We start from the raw sequence: 20,453 nt of genomic DNA, 5'->3' as shown, positions 1-20,453 counted from the left end.
ATACTTATTTCCCTCATGAACATGCAAATCAGTGCATCATTTGTTAGACATGCATTTCTTTTGAATTTTTTGCTATTCTGTCTCTTAGTGTTACAACACACCTACCATTCGATTTTTAGACTGATCATTTCTTTGTGAGTGGGCAAACATTCAAAATCAGCAGGGGATCAAATACTTATTTCCTTCACTGTATAGTATATATACAGTCAGGTCCATAAATATTGGGACATCGACACAATTCTAACATTTTTGGCTCTATACACCACCACAATGGATTTGAATAGAAACAAATAAGATGTGCTTTAACTGCAGACTGTCAGCTTTAATTTGAGGGTATTTACATCCAAATCAGGTGAACGGTGTAGGAATTACAACAGTTTGCATATCTGCCTCCCACTTGTTAAGGGACCAAAAGTAATGGGACAATTGGCTTCTCAGCTGTTCCATGGCCAGGTGTGTTTTATTCCCTCATTATCCCAATTACAATGAGCAGATAAAAGGTCCAGAGTTAATTTCAAGTGTGCTATTTGCATTTGGAATCTGTTGCTGTCAACTCTCAAGATGAGATCCAAAAAGCTGTCACTATCAGTGATCAAGCCATCATTAGGCTGAAAAAACAAAACAAACCCATCAGAGAGATAACAAAAACATTAGGCGTGGCCAAAACAACTGTATGGAACATTCTTAAAAAGAAGGAACGCACCGGTGAGCTCAGCAACACCAAAAGACCCGGAAGACCATGGAAAACAACTGCGGTGGATTACCGAAGTATTCTTTCCCTGGTGAAGAAAACACCCTTCACAACAGTTGGCCAGATCAAGAACACTCTCCAGGAGGTAGGTGTATGTGTGTGTCAAAGTCAACAATCAAGAGAAGACTTCACCAGAGTGAATACAGAGAGTTTACCACAAGATGTAAACCATTGGTGAGTCTCAAAAACAGGAAGGCCAGATTAGAGTTTGCCAAACGACATCTAAAAAAGCCTTCACAGTTCTGGAACAACATCCTATGGACAGATGAGACCAAGATCAACTTGTACCAGAGTGATGGGAAGAGAAGAGTATGGAGAAGGAAAGGATCTGCTCATGATCCTAAGCATACCACCTCATCAGTGAAGCATGGTGGTGGTAGTGTCATGGCGTGGGCATGTATGGCTGCCAATGGAACCGGTTCTCTTGTATTTATTGATGATGTGACTGCTGACAAAAGCAGCAGGATGAATTCTGAAGTGTTTTGGGCAATACTATCTGCTCATATTCAGCCAAATGCTTCACAACTCATTGGACGCCGCTTCACAGTGCAGATGGACAATGACCCACAGCATACTGCAAAAGCAACCAAAGACTTTTTTAAGGGAAAGAAGTGGAGTGTTATGCAATGGCCAAGTCAATCACCTGACCTGAATCCGATTGAGCATGCATTTCACTTGCTGAAGACAAAACTGAAGGGAAAAAGCCCCAAGAACAAGCAGGAACTGAAGACAGTTGCAATAGAGGCCTGGCAGAGCATCACCAGGGATGAAACCCAGCGTCTGGTGATGTCTATGCGTTCCAGACTTCCGGCTGTAATTGACTGCAAAGGATTTGCAACCAAGTATTAAAAAGTGAAAGTTTGATTCATGATTATTATTCTGTCCCATTACTTTTGGTTCCTTAACAAGTGGGAGGCACATATGCAAACTGTTGTAATTCCTACACCGTTCACCTGATTTGGATGTAAATACCCTCAAATTAAAGCTGACAGTCTGCAGTTAAAGCACATCTTGTTCATTTCATTTCAAATCCATTGTGGTGGTGTATAGAGCCAAAAATGTTAGAACTGTGTCAATGTCCCAATATTTATGGACCTGACTGTGTATATATATATATATATATATATATATATATATATATATATAGTAGCGTTACTCTCGTGAGGGCCGCTGAGAGATGACGGTCTCCAAGGGTTGCTCTGACCTTGCGAGCCTCCTGATACCTCTGACACCCTAGGTGCAGACATGATGCACAAGAAATCACGATTTCAAAAATACCAAATTACAGTAAACAACACAATTACTAATGGCTCTTTAGTTGCAGACAGTTAAAGAAAAAACTTCTTAAGGTAGTCACCTGATTACTAATCTCAAAGTGAAACACAAATGTACCTGCAGTAGTGAACACAACAAGTCAAACAGTATTTCAAATATACTCAAAGTGAGCTTTTGACCCCAGGTATGAAAGGGAGAAGAAAGACTTTCCTTCAGTGTCAGTTTGCTCCCTTAGAATCCTGATAAACTATGCTATAAGCAGATTCTAAATAGAGTTCCCGTTTAATTTGAGCACCAATGTGAGGTACAGAGTCCTTGGCTTGAAGAGTGGCAAAAGGGTGACTGTGGGGATCGTCGGCTTGCTTTACAACTTACCTTTTTGTGGAGTGGGTCCGGTTTCACACCGTGCGGTCGGTGTCACCCCGTGCGGTCGGTGTCACCCCGTGCGGACCGAACCCCCCCCGCACCTGCCTCAGGACACCACTGCCGGGTGGGGAATCTCAAGCCAGGACCTGATGATTGACATCCCTAGCCGCCAATGGCAGCTCAGGTAGGGCAGCGCGTGTGACCCCTACCCGGCTATGCAAATCATGTACTGTATATATACATGATTTTGTGCAGCCCTGCCACCCTGTAGCAGTAGTTCTACTATATGGCGGCAGGAATGCGGTTAACAGAAGTCAATGCAAGTTACAATGAAAAAAATAGTGCGTGAAACTTTTTTAAAGTCACTGCGACATGAGTCATGGTGATTTGAACAGTTCTGTTGCTGGCAATGGTATGCGACTTTTCATGCGATTTAAATCTTGTGACAAATCTCCCTAATGGGGACACAGACAGCAATAGAAGCAAAACAAGGGTTCTAACTACTCACCACCCCATCCAAAGCAAAAAATAAACATTTGTGTTTTAGACATACTTTAACTCATAATATTAATTTCCTGTCTGTTTTCAATGTATGGAACGTTACAGTATCAGTATTACTTCACAAGTGGTGGTGGTTGTTCCATTCATTTTTTTTATTAGGCTGTACTTAGATTTATATAGTTTGTTTAATGAATACTTTGGCACTTGGCTCCAGTGAACTCTGGACAGAGTGGCTTTTAAACTTCAGGTCAGAGATTGGGCATGGCATACCTGTGATCAGGGCTCCCTAACTGGCTTAGACTGAATCTGAAATAACTTGCTGTAAATTGCACCACAGTAAGTAAACCTTATATATTTTTATTGCCTGTCATTACATCCAAAAGCAATGTCAGTGGGACAAAAGCTGATAATCAGAGTCCATTCCTCCACTAATAAAATACATGTAGGTGGTTTTCTAATAAAATGGAATTGACCCTAATAAAAGCTTGCAAACATTTAGTTTCCATGCTACATTTATTTCATTCTCCAGTTTCAGTGACTCCAGGCTGGGATAAGGTCCATAACAACTGCATGTCATTTGTGAGGAAACTGAAGACTTCAGGTCTGCCAACGTGCACTGTAAATGTACACTCACCGGCCATTTTATTAGGTATACCTTGCTTGTACCGGGTTGGACTCCCTTTTGCTTTCAGAACTGCCTTAATTTTTCATGGCATAGCTTCATCATGGTGTTGTTCCTCAGAGATTTTAGTCCATATTGACATGAGTTACTGTAGCCTTTCTATCATCTTGAACCAGTCTGCTCATTCTGCTCTGATCTCAGACATCAACAAGGCATTTTTGTCCACACAACTGCCACTCACTGGATATTTTCTCTTTTTTGGACCATTCTCTGTAAACCCTAGAGATGGTTGTGCGTGAAAATCCCGGTAGATCAGCAGTTTTTGAAATACTCAGAACAGCCCGTCTGTCACCAACATGCATGCCATGTTCAAGGTCACTTAAAATCCCCTTTCTTCCCCATTCTGATACTCGGTTGGAACGTCAGCAAGTTGTCTTCACCAAATTTGGATGTCTAAATCCAATGAGTTGCTGCCATGTGATTAGCAATTTGTGTTACCAAGTATTTGAACAGGTGTTCCTAATAAAGTGTCTGGTGAGTAAATGTGTATGTCGGAGGGCATAAGTGCTCTGAATTTCACAGTTTCACATTATGCTCAAATTCTGCCTGTGACTAGACACAGCCTATGTAGCCCTGTCACATATGCATTCTCTGGCATCATCGCTGTTGTCAAAGCTCCAATAAAAAATGTTTGAAGTCCTTTACTACAATATTTCACTTATAGGGATGAGCGGATCTGCCCAGGTTTACTATGTGATAGGAAAATCAAATCCTGTTTGAGATCTGCAAAACCAAAACTTAGTGACTAACCACAGTGAAGTCTATGAGGCAAACCCTGATCAAGGTTAATAGGCAAACATGGGCAGGAGGAGCTGGGAAATGCCATGGCGAACATGTACCAATGCAATAAACTTAAAAAAAAAATACTGTACATTGGCAATATTGAAAACACAAAAATGATTTAAATAATTTTATTGAAAGATACCTTAAAGGTGTTATGGAACAGTATGATTGTCACAGACAGTCTCAATGACAGCGTACAATGAAAGCTCATACTTGACTGAGAAATGTATTTGTTTTATTTTTACAGTTAACTTGGCTTATACAGCAGCACCCTTATGTAATCCACTGCAGTTTGAAACTAGTAATAACAAAATGGAAAAAATGTCAAAGGGCCCCCAAAATATTCCAACCAGACCTTTTTCCAGGCATGCAGTCTGGGTGGCCAAGAAAGGGACGGCAGCCAGCATGCAACTTCTTTTCTGTACCAGACTTAGCACATGCCTTTCAAAGTTGGATGGGGGGGTTACCATGCAAAGGGAGTTGAAAGCCAACCCCCAAGGGACCAGGGGCTATTCCCACTTCTGGTCCCTCAAAAAGGAGGTAAGTATAATAGGGGGGAGACTTATAGTGGGATCTGTAAGCTCTCTTTATAATACAGGGGCAACCAGATTTCTGCACCCTCCCTGGGAAATGTCTACAGGGGTACATTAGTACCCTTTACCTATTCCCACAAAGAGTAAAAAGCAAATTAACACACACCTGAGAAACATCCTCAAATTGAAATAAATATAAAGTATATTGTATGTTACAAAGTTCCTTCTTCCTTCAGTGCCATGTGCTAGAATCCACAGCATTCCAGCATCTGACACACTTCTGGAATTCTGGCCCCACTGGGGCACCATCTAAGCCGCCCACTCCCCCCTTGGTACACCACTGGCATATGAATTACACTGGATGTATATATATAGCCAGACTCTATGTAATGCTTGATTATTTACATAATTGCTGCAACCACCTTCATCAAGTGTAAAGTTTTAAAACTGACATGGCCTAAAACATATATAGGTGATAACACTGCTAAAGTGAAAACAGTTTGCACCTGCAAGTATCTTCTGGAGTCTTCAAATTAATCTTGTGTTTCTGTGTAGTCCCTTGGATCCTAGGCATAGGTTGTAAATTGGGCTTTGACTTCAGTTCCAACTAGAAGTTAATTTCTGCCTTTACCAGTACTAAGCTCCATTACCTATCATTTACCAATCCAATGGCTGACCTTGTGGGTACAAGACAAGACCCCTGTGCAGCCTGGGGCTAAGATCGAGGCTGTGCCAAAACTAGGGGGGAATGGTAGGGGGAACATGTGCCCCAGGCGCCGCAATGAGAGTGGCGCCACTGGGCAGAGCTGAGACAAGGAGGAGTAGAAGGGGCACGAGGGAGGGACGGGATTTCCTGGGTGAGGGTCCCTCTTATAACCCCCCTGCACTCCTCCTAGCTGGTGATCTTCTTTAACTGGAAGGGGGAGGGAGGAGAGTTCCTGGTTGGGGGTCCCCTCTTATCACCCCCTGCAGTCTTCTTTAATTGGAGAGGTAAGGGAGGAGGATTCTTGTGTAGCCAGGTGCTGAGTATATAATTATGTCTTTCAGGAATATTTGCAAATGAGATTATAATAAATCCTTTTCCCCCTAGTGCCCAGTACTTGGACTGCTACATCACTTCCTGTTAGCGTGGATCCAGTTCTTCTGACAGCAGAGGATCTTGGGACCTGTAATCCTATAGCCAATACATACTGTATTACTGAGTGCTGATTGAACTACAACTGCCAGAGAATTGGCAAACCAGAAGGCTGCTAGAAGAGCAGATATAATCTACAGCAAGGTACTGTCTCTCTATCGATACAGAATTCAGAGCTGAGCACAGGGGGACTGCCGTTCTCCTCCAGAGACAGATTGCTGCCCTACTGCTGCGGGACGCTCCATATCAACTCAGCACAGCAGTGACGCCATACCAGTGATTGCCATACCAGGATCATATCAACTTCTCTGCATGGGGACTGTCACTGTCTGATTTTCACACAGGCCTATGTGCTCGCCAGGCTGCCAGGCCGTCAGGTGGTATCTCTGCACATCCCTGCAAACAGCCAAGAGCCTGGGCAAGAACTCTTGTTTCTAGGAGGCTGTGCTAACTATAGGATTTGTGAGAGAGTGGATGCCCAACCTCTTTCTGTCATCACTCTAGAGACACTGGTTGTAGACATCTTTACACCTCAGTTACCAGGAGACCTTTGATTTGATCAGTGCCACTAGGTTAAATAGGTTATCTGTTTAACCTAATTGAATTACCAGTATTCATTAATGCTTATGGGTCCCACCATTGCTAGCAGAAGACAACTTTAAACATCACAGCAGGACTCAAGTTTCAATCTCCAGTTAAAGGGACCTTTTCTCTTCTAATGCCATTGTTCTTCAATTTGGGTTATTTATATCTATTTATGCCGGAGTATACATTTACATAATTCCTATTTTACCATTGATCTGCTTTTATGTGTAAACTGGAGTTGTATATCCTAAACTTATTATTCCTGTAGCCTACTCTTTTGAACAAGTCTAATATAGAGGTGTTACTAAAGAATTGTGTATTTTGCATTATTATTCTATACTATTGAAATATGTCTGAACTCAGTGGCAGAGGTGTCGTGAGGCTTGCAAGGTCAGGGTAACCACTGGGGATTAGCATTATTAAGCAGTCCCTACAGGGGTAGTGCTACACTTGTATTCCTGGATAGGGAACCCCCTTACAGCCCTCCTAGCTGAAGGTCTTCTTTATCTGGATGGGGAGGGGAATTCCTGTATTCCTAGATCGGGGGGGTCCCCTCTTATCACCCCCCTGCAGTTCTTCCTACCTGGGGGGTCTTCTTTATCTGGAAGGGGGAAGGAGACAACTTTCTTCATTCTTGTATGGGGGTCCATCTCTTATCACCCCCCTGCAGTTCTCCTATCCAGGGGTCTCCTTTAACTGGAAGGGGGGGGGGGTTCCTGTATTCTTAGATTGGGTCCCCTCTATTTCTCTGTATTCCTGGATACATGAGAGGGTGTCTCTTCTATTTATCCCCATGCACTCCTCCTATTAAGGGGTCTCCTTTTCCTGGAGGGGAGTCAGTATTTCTGGATGGGAGAGAGGGGTCCCTCTGATTCCCCCACCCCCCTTATGTTTCCCTTGTACACCTGGAAATGTGTGTGTGTGTGTGTGTGTGTGTGTGTGTGTGTGTATGTGTAGAAGGGTTTCCTGGACTCCGTTTACCAGTCCCCTCCTTTTCTGAATGAACACAGTGAGTGATTAGTACTGATCACTCACTGTGTTTGTTGATAACTAAAGCATAGTAAACAGTGTTTACTATGCTCCAGTTTGCAAATGAACAGGAAGCTGCTCAGCAGCGAGCACTTTGCATTCATTCACTGTCCAGTGCAGCTGAGGCTGCAGAGAAAGGAGAATCAGTCTTCAGTCCTTTTCTCTATTTCAAGAGCTAGATATTAGGGAGTCTGTTTTGACCCCTGATATTTCACCAAAAAAACCCAACACAGCTCCTAAAAATTGTAAAATAAATAAATAAAATGAATATTGTAAAATATAAAACATTTGTAAAAAAATAACAGAAAAATAAAATAATAGAAATAAAAAATTACTGACCCTGTCCACTGCCCTGCTGACACCAACCTTTGCCCTACTGACTCAGTCCTCTTAAGGGAGTTTTTTTCTGTATTTGCTGAAAATGTTATTAGCTTGAAAAAAAAAAGAAAACTAATGCTGCCATCACATCTACAGAATGCAAGCTGCAATAGATTTAATTTTTGTTCTTGGGTTTAGTTATTCTTTAAAGACTCTGTCTCTACCTTTTGATAAAAGCAAAAAAAAAGTTTATCTATCTGGAATCACATTTTGGTTCACATTTATAAACCTGATAAAAATCTAATCTCACTGATCAACTGACTATGTAACTTCATGTTTAGTGATTAAGCCTGATCAATTATATTAAAAATGATATCACTACATCTACTTACCACATTTTGGAGAGCTGGCAATCAATAAATCATCCTCCCTGGCTTCAAATGTTTCCAGCGCCTCAAACACCTCCTTACTACAGCAGCAGGCTACAGAATCCCTTTATAATTAAACAATAAATCCTCGTCTGTTTTGTTTGGTGCCTGTAACAGGTCCAGAACTATTCCTGATCTGTTTGCTTTGAATGAGCCATGTCTCACTCTTGGAGATAATACCTGAAATGGTTAGGTCTTGTACAGCTCCTTGTTTTTATATGCAAAGAGTGCATTTGTACATTGTGGCAAAGGACATCCTGCCAGATGCCAAAAATGCTCTTTGCCAAGGGAATACAAGTTCAGGTCCAAAAAATATTTTACCGCTGAAATAGTATTCATCATAAATCATAATCCATCACTATCTAATGATTTAAGTCAGGTCCATAAATAATGGGACATCAACACAAGTCTAACATTTATGGCTCTATATACCACCACAATGGATTTGAAATGAAACAAACAAGATGTGCTTAAACTGCAGACTGTCATCTTTAATTTGAGGGTATTTACATCCAAATCAGGTGAACGGTGCAGGAATTACAACAGTTTGCATATGTGCCTCCCACTTGTTAAGGGACCAAAAGTAATGGGACAGAATAATAATCATAAATCAAACTTTCACTTAATACTTGTTTGCAAATCCTTTGCAGTCAATTACAGCCTGAAGTCTGGAACGCATAGACATCACCAGATGCTGGGTTTCATCCCTGGTGATGCTCTGCTAGGCCTCTACTGCAACTGTCTTCAGTTCCTGCTTGTTCTTGGGGCATTTTCCCTTCAGTAAGTGAAATGCATGCTCAATCGGATTCAGGTCAGGTGATTGACTTGGCCATTGCATAACATTGCACTTCTTTCCCTTAAAAAACTCTTTGGTTGCTTTTGCAGTATGCTTTGGGTCATTGTCCATCTGCACTGTGAAGCGGCGTCCAATGAGTTCTGAAGCATTTGGCTGAATATGAGCAGATAACACTTCAGAATTCATCCTGTTGCTTTTGTCAGCAGTCACATCATCAATAAATACAAGAGAACCGGTTCCATTGGCAGCCATACATGCCCACGCCATGACACTACCACCACCATGCTTCACTGATGAGGTGGTATGCTTAGGATCATGAGCAGTTCCTTTCCTTCTCCATACTCTTCTCTTCCCATCACTCTGGTACAAGTTGATCTTGGTCTCATCTGTCCATAGGATGTTGTTCCAGAACTGTGAAGGCTTTTTTAGATGTCATTTGGCAAACTCTAATCTGGCCTTCCTGTTTTTGAGGCTCACCAATGGTTTCCATCTTGTGGTGAACCCTCTGTATTCACTCTGGTGAAGTCTTCTCTTGATTGTTGACTTTGACACACATACACCTACCTCCTGGAGAGTGTTCTTGATCTGGCCAACTGTTGTGAAGGGTGTTTTCTTCACCAGGGAAAGAATTCTTTGGTCATCCACCACAGTTGTTTTCCATGGTCTTCCGGGTCTTTTGGTGTTGCTGAGCTCACCAGTGCGTTCCTTCTTTTTAAGAATGTTCCAAACAGTTGTTTTGGCCACACTTAATGTTTTTGCTATCTCTCTGATGGGTTTGTTTTGTTTTTTTTTCAGCCTAATGATGGCTTGCTTCACTGATAGTGACAGCTATTTGGATCTCATCTTGAGAGTTGACAGCAACAGATTCCAAATGCAAATAGCACACTTGAAATGAACTCTGGACCTTTTATCTGCTCATTGTAATTGGGATAATGAGGGAATAACACACACCTGGCCATGGAACAGCTGAGAAGCCAATTGTCCCATTACTTTTGGTCCCTTAACAAGTGGGAGGCACATATGCAAACTGTTGTAATGCCTACACCGTTCACCTGATTTGGATGTAAATACCCTCAAATTAAAGCTGACAGTCTGCAGTTAAAGCACATCTTGTTCGTTTCATTTCAAATCCATTGTGGTGGTGTATAGAGCCAAAAATATTAGAATTGTGTCGATGTCCCAGTATTTATGGACCTGACTTTACACAATTATAAGAGCAGAAAATATTAAGCAGGCCCTATGGTACATGTTGCAGGCATACCTTAATTGCAGGATAAGCAAAAGAGCATTACCTAATATGCAATATGTGTAATTTAACACTGGATTATTTATAGTTCATTTTCAAATCTTTTGTTCTAATGAATCATATGAACATTTTCATACTGAATATTGAAATTCTGTATGCTAAAAACAGCTTAACATATTTTCAGGTATACAAAATACCAAAATTCCATGGTTTATCTATTTGGGGCTAAACAGAGCACAAACAGCTGGATTTTTATCCCATCATAACTAATTATTAGATAGTCAATTTACCAGAACTGATCTGCAGAGAATCGGGCTATTTCACGTGAGTTAAACATTTACAAAGTTTAGACAGTAAAACTCACACCATGTTCCTTCCATGTGTGTACTTTTCAGTGTTTGGCAGGTTCCCCACACCTAGAACATTTTCTGTACATCAACTGTTCACAACATCAACTCCTTCGGCAAAAATAAAAAAGGGGCCTTGTATGCTACCATACTTCTTCAGTAGCATCTTAATAGAATGGTGGATCTAAAGCAAATATAAACATTCCACGCGCACCTGAGCCTCTTTCTTGTGCAGTCTTTTTCTTTCTTGGATTGATATTCCATGTACTGCCCTTGGCAACCTTTTTGGATTCGCTTGTCTATTGTCTATCTATTGTCTGTCCTAACCATGGGCCTATATTCTGGTCTTCCTTCATCTCCACTGTGTTCCAACCTCTCCAGAGAGGTCCAGAGTCCTGCTGCCTAGTCCAGTCCAGAATGCTCCTGACACTTTGTCTGGTTTGCATTTCATGAATACTCTCCTGATGTGTTGTCACAGTCCTGCTGCCTGGTCTGGTACACTGTTTCCTCCTGTACACTGCTGTTCCATGTTCCATCTTGCTCTGGTGTGTCCACAGCCTTTTTACTTGGGTGCCCCTGCTCTCATCTGCTTCTGCAAGTGTGGATTAGTCAGCAAACATTAGATCAGAATGGACTTAGGGCTCATGAACTAGGGTCAGCATGCAGCTACTTCCAAACCTCCATGAAGGGGTTCTTGGTGGAACACCAGCTGGCCTTCAGTCTTTGCACCTGGAGTATTCAAAAGCACCTGCTTACACAATAATTTACTTAATTTACCTTTGTGACAGCCATGAGTTTATTGAGGTCCAAATGATGCAACTTTCCATCAACATGTGGTAGCCTTATCTGTCCTCCTCTGCCACATTTACCTAGGCACCTCGCCTATTCTACTACTGCTCAGATCTTGCAAAGTTTTCAAACTTCTTTTTCTTGAAATGAAGAAAAGTGGAGCTCTTCAGTCCTTCCGCCATGAGCACAAGGGGATCTTGTCCATCCTCTTCCAGCCATGAGCATATAGGGTCCTTGTTTTTCTCCTCCTGATATGAACACGTGGGGGCCTAGTTTATCCTACTCTTGTCACAAACATGTGGAGTTCTCATTTGTCTTCCTCCAGGCACAAGTGTTTAGAGCCTTATCCATCTTCCTACTGCCACTAGCACTTGGGGTCATGGACTGTCCTCATTACAATGCAAACACACAAGAACCTCATATATTCTCCTTCTGCTATGGATACACAAGAGTCATGAATATGGTTTGTCCTCATGAGGAGACATGCAATTCTGTGTGTCCTGCTGCATTAATGAACACAAGGCCTTCAGGTGGGGCGTTCATGCATCCTCCTACTCTCACCAACATACAACCCCCTCATTCTTAAACATTCAGGGGCCTTTTTTTCTTTCTCTTGCCACAAACATATAGCAGACTTGCCTGCCCACTTCCTGCCATGGCAATTTCCCTTTCGCTACATACACATGGGGGTCTCATCCCTCCCTCATGTTTCTTTTTTCATCACCCACCTTCCATAAACACACAGGAACCTTGTAATGGTGTCTCCTGGAGCCCTCCAGCCATTAACAGCAAGCTTCTTCTGTCCCTTCCCTATAGAATAACAAAAAGAAAGACAAACTGCCACAGCACACAACAAGTCCCAGCATCCAAAGTCCAATAGACTGGCTATAGAAGAATGTCCCAAGAAAAGAGGAAACTTGCTAGGTGATGTGAATTCCAGGGTCCTGCAGCTTCCAAGATAGATCCGGGCTGATCCAACCAGAACTCAAAGACAGAAAGGACAAGAGCACTGAAATCCAATTAAAATTCACAATATAATTTTATAAATAAAAAGCACACTTACATCTAAGTAACTGTACATAAGCAGGAATGATAGAGATGGTAGAGACCAGGAAGTCGCATCAGAGAAGTTATACACAGTGGCAGCTGCTCACAGTCCCAATGCCGGCTCAGAGGGACCAGCTCAGTATATATTCAGATGTCCTCTGCCTCTGGTCTACTTTTTGGCCAGGCTCAACGTCAATCAGGAGGGGCAGTAACATATTTCGAAGGAGTATCTGTTTTTTGTCAAACATGCCCCACACAGTAACAAGAGTTTAGGATTGGGAGTAGCTGAGGCTTGCGGTCTGTTTGTAGCTGACATTGGGACTCTACACTAGCACAGCCACATTTACATTTGCCATCACAAAATGAATTACCTTACAGGAATTATTTATCCATTTGGGAAACATACGTATGTTGTTTGGTCATGATAAATCCTATATATAAATGAATAGACCTTATTTATAAATTAGGCAGATCTATACAGTTATAGATGGAAAACTGCATTTTCTTTGACAATTCGTATGGTGAAACACAATTTAGGAGCCACACCCTCTGATACATTGTTTCCCATAGACTTTCTGAAGTCACTAACAGATAAATACCTCATGAATTTGTGCTTGAAAATAAGTCATGCAGTTTTTATCTTAAAAGTATTTTATTCACTAAAAACATGTATTAGTTAACATATACTTTAAATATGTATATTCTGCAAAAGAGGTTTAATAAATGCCCCCTACATACAGCAAGGACCCTTTCACACCAATGTCCTTTTGATGTGTTCCCATTGACTGGCAATGAAAGGTGTCTTTTTGGTGCAGTTTTGAAAAACTGCAGCAAAGATGCAGGATGCAGGACTTTTCAAAGCACAGTGCACCTGCAGTGTGAATAGTTTCATAGGATTTAATGGGGCATAGTTTACATATGCTTTTGTCACAAAAGTGCACCTGTGTGAAAGGGGAAGTCTGAAAGTTCTGGTATATACAGCAAAATACTGCACACATTGCTTCAACCTTGGTGCAGTATTTGTCCAGCCAAAACTTTTTTCATTAGTTTTGGATACAGTGGAAAAGGAATAGCACTTTAGGAAGGATTAATTAAAAAAAAAATAGTGTTATTGTCAGTTAGGGGTTTATTTACTAAAGCTGGAGAGTCCAAAATCAGACTCCCTTCTGCATAGAAACCAATCAGCTTCTAACCTCAGCTTGTTCAATGAAGCTTTGGCAATGAAACCTGGAAGCTGATTGGTTTCTATGCAGAAGGGAGTCTGATTTTGGACTCTCCAGCTTTAGTAAATAAACCCCTATGTGTCACTAAAAGATAAATACTCCATGAATTTTTACGTGAAAATAACTTGTGTCATATTTATCGTAGAAGTGGTCAATGCACTAGAAAAAAATGCATTATTTAATATATTATATATTTATATTCTGCAATATTTAGTTTCAGTAGTTAAGTTTTAATTTTTTTACAGGCAAATACTGCCTCGTAGGAAAACAGTTCTGTGAGTGCACACAGAAATATTAACTATGTCAGTAGTGTACTAAATAAAAAGATTTAAACAGTGCTCCCCAACACCATATTAATATGCTTATACCAAATTGTTATAGATATACTTATGTAATTATACTTAAGTGTAAAAAATACTAAAGTGCAATATAAACAAAGTGCTCTATGCAAAACAACCCCTATAAGAGTATTATGTATGTCAAACCATTATCAGCATATTCTAATAAATATGACAAATCATAGAACACCCCCTATCATAAAAAATAGAACATAGATGTGCCAATTTGTGCAAATATATATATATATATATATATATATATATATATAAAACAATAGTGGTCGATATGTGCAAAAACAATATGTATTTATCTTTATAGTCCATAACACATCATGATACAAGAAAAAGAAGTCCTTCATATATTTATGTATTTTTGATTCTTGTGTTTCCTAAAGAATCACCACCACACCATGCTTATCCACCTCCAAATAAATTGAACAAACTTACCAGAGCTCCAGGATGGTCAAATTATAAACCAGCTACTGTGCATTGGCTTTGGGAGCAACGATCAGCAGAGATGTCAATGACTCCTATAACCTTTTAGCTGGACATCCTTCAAGCTACGGCTCCTGGAGGACTATGAATGACGAAACGCATAGGGAGGGGCTTTCGGAGGCCACATTACCACATGTTATGGTTGAGCTTTTCGGTGATTGCAGTGACTGGAATCTACACATTTTTTATATATGCCAATCATACCACTTTTGGTGATGACACTGAGAAATGTGAGTGTGATGTGGATCTTTTAAATGGTTTTACACTATGGAGTTCCCTCTTTCTTTCCTTCCATATGGTTCAAAGTATATGAATGTTCTATGTTTTATGATGGGGGTGTTCTATGATTTGCCATATTTATTAGAATATGTTGATATTGGTTTGACTTTTGACATACATAATACTCTCATAGGGGTTGTTTTGCATACAGCACTTTGTTTATTTTGCACTTTTTGTACTTTAGTACTTTTTACCCTTGAGTATATTTACGGTCTGTATATCTATACTATTTTGGTATAAGAATATTTAATAGAGTGTTGGGGAGCGCTGTTTAATCTCTTTATTTAGTATATAGCTTTGGGTTTCCAGAGAGGAGACAGCTGCTTCCCCATTTTTTCCTTTTTTTCCTTTCTTTTGGGGCTAGCACTCTATATATGTCCAGTGGCGCCGTCTATTAGAAGTAATTTCTGTTTGTATGTCAGTAGTGTGCCTTCACTCAGAGTTCAGATGAAATGTTACAATTTAATTACATCCCTGAGCTCAGGACAGAACATTTCCACATTGATACATTGTATACTTTTATCTTATCGGCCCCCCTCATTGTTATTTTGTACATTTTGTACTAAAATATGGACTGCCTGTAAAATAATAAATGTGTTTTTTTCGTGAATTGACTTTAAAGCGATATTAAACCTGAAGACATTTTTTACCTTAATGCTTTGCTTGCATTAAGGTAAAATTTTTAAAGTGCTACTGAACCCACAACAGTAAAATGCGATGGAAAAGGATGTTTGATTCTCTCTTCTCTGATCCTCCCCTTCCTCCAGTGTCTCCTAAATATCTCCTGATATAATGGAGGCTAGGGATAAGCTGCATATGCTCAGTTTGGTGTATATTGCTTGACAGCTTTTTTTTTGGTCTTGGGAGAGTGCATGTGATCAGCACAGAGCAAATCATCACTGTCCAGACAGAGGTCAGGGGTTCTGCATCCTCCTAGAGCAGAATGAAAACTCTTCCTACAAGCTGTAATTAGTGCTGGACACTGATAGAAATCACAAGACTTGTATATACTGCTGATGAGAAAAGGTATTTAACAGTTTACAAAAATAATTGCATTTCAATTATCTGTGTACTGTGGGAGACTGGATATAGTGAATGCAGGGTCCTGGGTTTAGTAACACTTTAAGTTCCCTGTGCTCCCACTTCCCTGTGTGAAGCAGAAGAGAGGGGAGAAGAGATAAGCACTGTGTACAGTTGCATCTCTTCTCCCCTCTCTTCCTCTTCACACAGGAACTCGAACAGCAGCAGGAGCCATTGGCTCTTGTTGTTGTCAATCAAGTGCAATGAAGTGGAAGTGGGAAGGGCGGGTCTAAGTTCTGCTGTGTGTGTGTCTTTGGAGCGCGACTCCGTAGACAAGCAGGGCGGGAGCAAGCAGACAGCGTTTGTCCCCATAGCAAATGGTTTGCTATGGAGACACACAAAGAAGAGGAGAAGCCTAGATTGCCGGAGGGGGACTCGAGAAGAGAAGGATTGGGGTCACTCTGTGCAATACCACTGCACAGAACAGGTGAGTATAACATGTTTGTTATTTTATTTAAAAAATAAAAACCTGGCTTTAGTAACACTTTAATGATTTATCTAATTCTTTATACTTACCTCGCATTCAATATTTCACTTTCATGAATTGTCTCTCTTATTATCTCATGCAATATTTATAAAAGTAAACAAAAGCACAAATGTCACATTCAATATCCATTAGTGAATTGAGCCCTGTGTGTTTTAGGTAAGTTAAAAAAAAATCAAAATGCACAATAATTTTTCTGAGCCCTACTACTGGTACAAGCCAAAAATAACATACACATGGGGTTTTGTTTACTATTTTTGTCAGTTTACTATTGTAAATATAAAAGAAAAGTAGGAGATATCCATTAACACTTACCCTCAAATGAAAGGCCAATTTGTCCTGAAAAAAACTAGTTATAATCCACCTGGATACACTACATAGTTGCAATGATATGTATAGTTTTACTAACACATGTCAAAGTTTCAAAACTGGTTTCAGACATTAAGTCCCTGGTCACACTGGATGCAAATTGGCATGCAATTCGCATGCCTTGCAACTTGCAAATCACACCCTATTGTCCGCAATTAGAGCAGTTATATTGGTGCAGGTCCAACTTGGTCGGAGCCTCACCGATTTCTACTACTTTTGGTGCATAGACATGTGTGTCAGATGTTTTGCAAATCGCACCTGAAGTCGGCATCTCACCCGACTTTGAAATCGTGCAGCTTCATCTTTTTCCAGGAAATAGTCCTCAATGCAGTTAAGGGGCCCCAGTAGATATTAAAAATCTGTGCAGCTTTGTAAAATGATTATTCATTCTATTACTGTTTATTATTGTTTTACCTGTAGGCAATTTGGGTCCATTCAGAAGCCTGGCTAAAAAACTCCTAGCTAGCAACCCCCACATCCTCACATGTTGATGTTGGTTGATCTTTACTATGAATAAATGTGAAACATCATTTTTTTTTATATTTCTATGAATACATGTGAAACATTTCTGTTATATATATATATATATATATATATATATATATATATAAAATAGCCTATTTCAAAATGTTCAGATATTTTAAATATTCTGAAACATTTATATATTTTTCTTTGGTACTTTGGTCATTAGAAAAATGACATGTTTTATTGTGTTCCCCCTTTGCCAGCAAACACAGTCCTCACATGGGCTTATGCTATAAGCCTGTGTGAATGAGGCCTAAAGCCAACCATAGATGGATGAATCCTGACCGATTCGGCAGGGACTTTTTTCATGCGAATATTGCCAGCGGCTGCAGCCGCTAGCAGCAATAATCACTGTATTCTCCTGCCAGGGATGGTCCCTCCCGCACCCTCCAGCCAGGAGAACACACTAGCTCTGCGGGAAGGAGTTCCCCATCAACACTGACAACCCAGGAAAATATATCACACTGTGAAGCTTATAACTGCAGAAAAGAAAATTGCTTCATCTGTGGCTGGCTCACATGTACATGAGCAGCTCCTAAACTCAAGTTTAGGACCTTTTGGCATTTTTGTGTCAAAGCTCCTAAACTCAATTCCATAAAAGCATATGTGTCCATGTACATATAGGCTTTAAGCAGAGTTTTTGGAGCTGTCACATTTAGGTGAGGTTAAACCTCCATCTCCTGAAAGTGTAAGAATTGTGTTCAGGATAGGAACGTTTTGACCACCGACCACGGAAAAACGCAAAATGCGGCAAAGCCACGGCCACAGTTTGCCGAGTTTCGCTTTTTCCATGGTCACTGGTTAGGGTAGGCTTGTGTAGATGGAGCCTTAAAGGTATTTATTACATCTCACAGAGATCACAGTACCTTCCCTGACAATGATCTTATCTGCAGTTTAGTCGTCCTCAGATAACCCTAATGCCCAATTTAGTTCAGCAAGCATTGACCATACTTGTCACTGTGGGTCAGTCTATACTATCAGGACAGGCAAGGACATGTCACTTTAGTGCATGCTATGTACAAAATATATCATACATAAACATAGCATACAATGACAGAATCATACAGTGAGCAACATCTCGTTTAACAATTTGAACTCTGTATGTAAGGTTCACTGCACTGAAATACATGATCTGTTCTGATCAGTTAATGTGGTATGCCTAAAGTTGTCTCGATAAACCATCACAACTCTGAAAATAAAAGAAATACTATGGCTGCAATTCCTGGCCTGCTTCTGAAAATGCTAGTTGCCTGACTGTTTTATTAACACACTGGTTTCCATATTTGCTGAGTCAATAACTTGGAACAAGCATAAAAGCAGGAAAGCTGGAGACACTTATCTGCATACTTGTTCCTAACTAGAGAAGACTTTAGTGCCTCTGTTGTGAATGATGTGATGTCAAATTGCACAGTGCCTGCAGTTACCAAGGTTGGTGAGGGTTTTAAATGCTTGCCAAGAATATGTAAATAATTAAATGCTCATAGTCTGGTTGCAGGTTCACTTATACCATAAAGTAATATCAAAGTATATCACAGCACAACGTGTATAATGAAACGTGCGAGTTAAAAGCAACATAGATTTTAATTTGGTTTATATTGATTCTGTTTGACTTTGTATATTTCATGAGAAATTGATACATGCTTGCAAATTGAAGATTTATCACTGATACTCACAGGTTTTCTTTCCTCTGGATACACAAGAAGCTGGACTTCATCATCATAAAGCATAGAGAGTGACTGACTGATTCATTTACAAAAATAATTTGACCTTTTACTTATTTTTTGTAACTCCCAAGTCATTAAAAGCAGTTTTACTCTGCCCAATACATGTGTAGAAAGGTGGTGTGGTGATTGTAACAGATTAACTTTTTGCACTCTTCAGGCTGGTTCACACCAGGATGGTGTGGGAACTGCAATATTATGTCATTTGGTGCCTGTAAACGCACTGCATTTGGGATGCCATTAACAATACATTGACATCAACATGCAGATCACAAGGTCAGCATATTTCCTGCACTGCATTCTGGTGTGAACCAGCCATTAGGGATCAAGATTTGTAGAGACACTTTGCCCCGCATAGACAAGGTGAAAGTATCTATACACTGCGATCATTTCATTTAATTCCTGCTATACTAGTTCATGAATGCTGTAATTTTTGGAGTTACTACAGGTTACGTCTGAGCATGAGGAATGTTTCATATAGTATATGGTGTATATTTTGGAATATGTTACTTTTGATTAAATGAATATTACAACTAAAGTGGGCAGAGGGGGAAACGAGCAGGAATTCTCTGAAATGGATTAACATGATAAAGTCATCATCTGGAAAATAGTGCAGCATTGTCTGAGAACTGTAATTCATCATACCCTACCAATACGGATGAGAGAATTGGTCTGGGTTCAGTTGATGAGGAGTTCGTTGAACTCATTTTAATGTAACACTAAGTTTTTTTTTTTTATCACAAACATGTCATAATTACCTGACCTACCTTCCCTGTGGACAGCAGCCCCAATCCTCCTATTCTCGAGTCCCCCACCAGCGCTCCTGGCCCCTCCCCCCTGCTGAGCACCCCCAGAGCAAGCTGCATACTCTGGGGGCACTCATGCAAGCTCACTCCTGAGTCCTGCTCTGTGTGTCCTGCTCCCTCCTCACTGGTTTTGATTGGCAGCAGCGGGAGCCAATGGCTCCTGCTGCTGTCTCAGCCAATGAGAAGAGAGAGAGAGACCTGGAAAAGCCAATGCTCCCATGCACTGCGCTGGATCGAGATGGTGCTCAGGTAAGTATTGGGGGGTTGTGGGGGGGCGCAACGTACAGAAGGTTTTGTTTACTTTCAGCCTTTACAACCACTTTAAAGTCCAAAAGCTGTAACTTGAATTTAGACCATTTAAAGGCTCTTGAAAATCAATTCTGACCATTTTCAAGGCTTTTAGGCAAGGAATTGTCAAACAAAAGGCATGTTGAGCTGTACAGTGGGGAAAGGGTCTTCCTTTGTTAATGACTTTGAGTGTGCCATTGGAAAGACTGTATATTGTGTTACAATTTCCATGGG

Source organism: Staurois parvus, unplaced genomic scaffold (genome assembly GCF_062004578.1).
Source record: "Staurois parvus isolate SC_StPar_1 unplaced genomic scaffold, SC_StPar_1.0 ptg000657l, whole genome shotgun sequence".
In the NCBI taxonomy this organism is placed as follows: Eukaryota; Metazoa; Chordata; class Amphibia; order Anura; family Ranidae; genus Staurois; species Staurois parvus.
Note: the sequence above shows the minus strand (reverse complement) of the source record.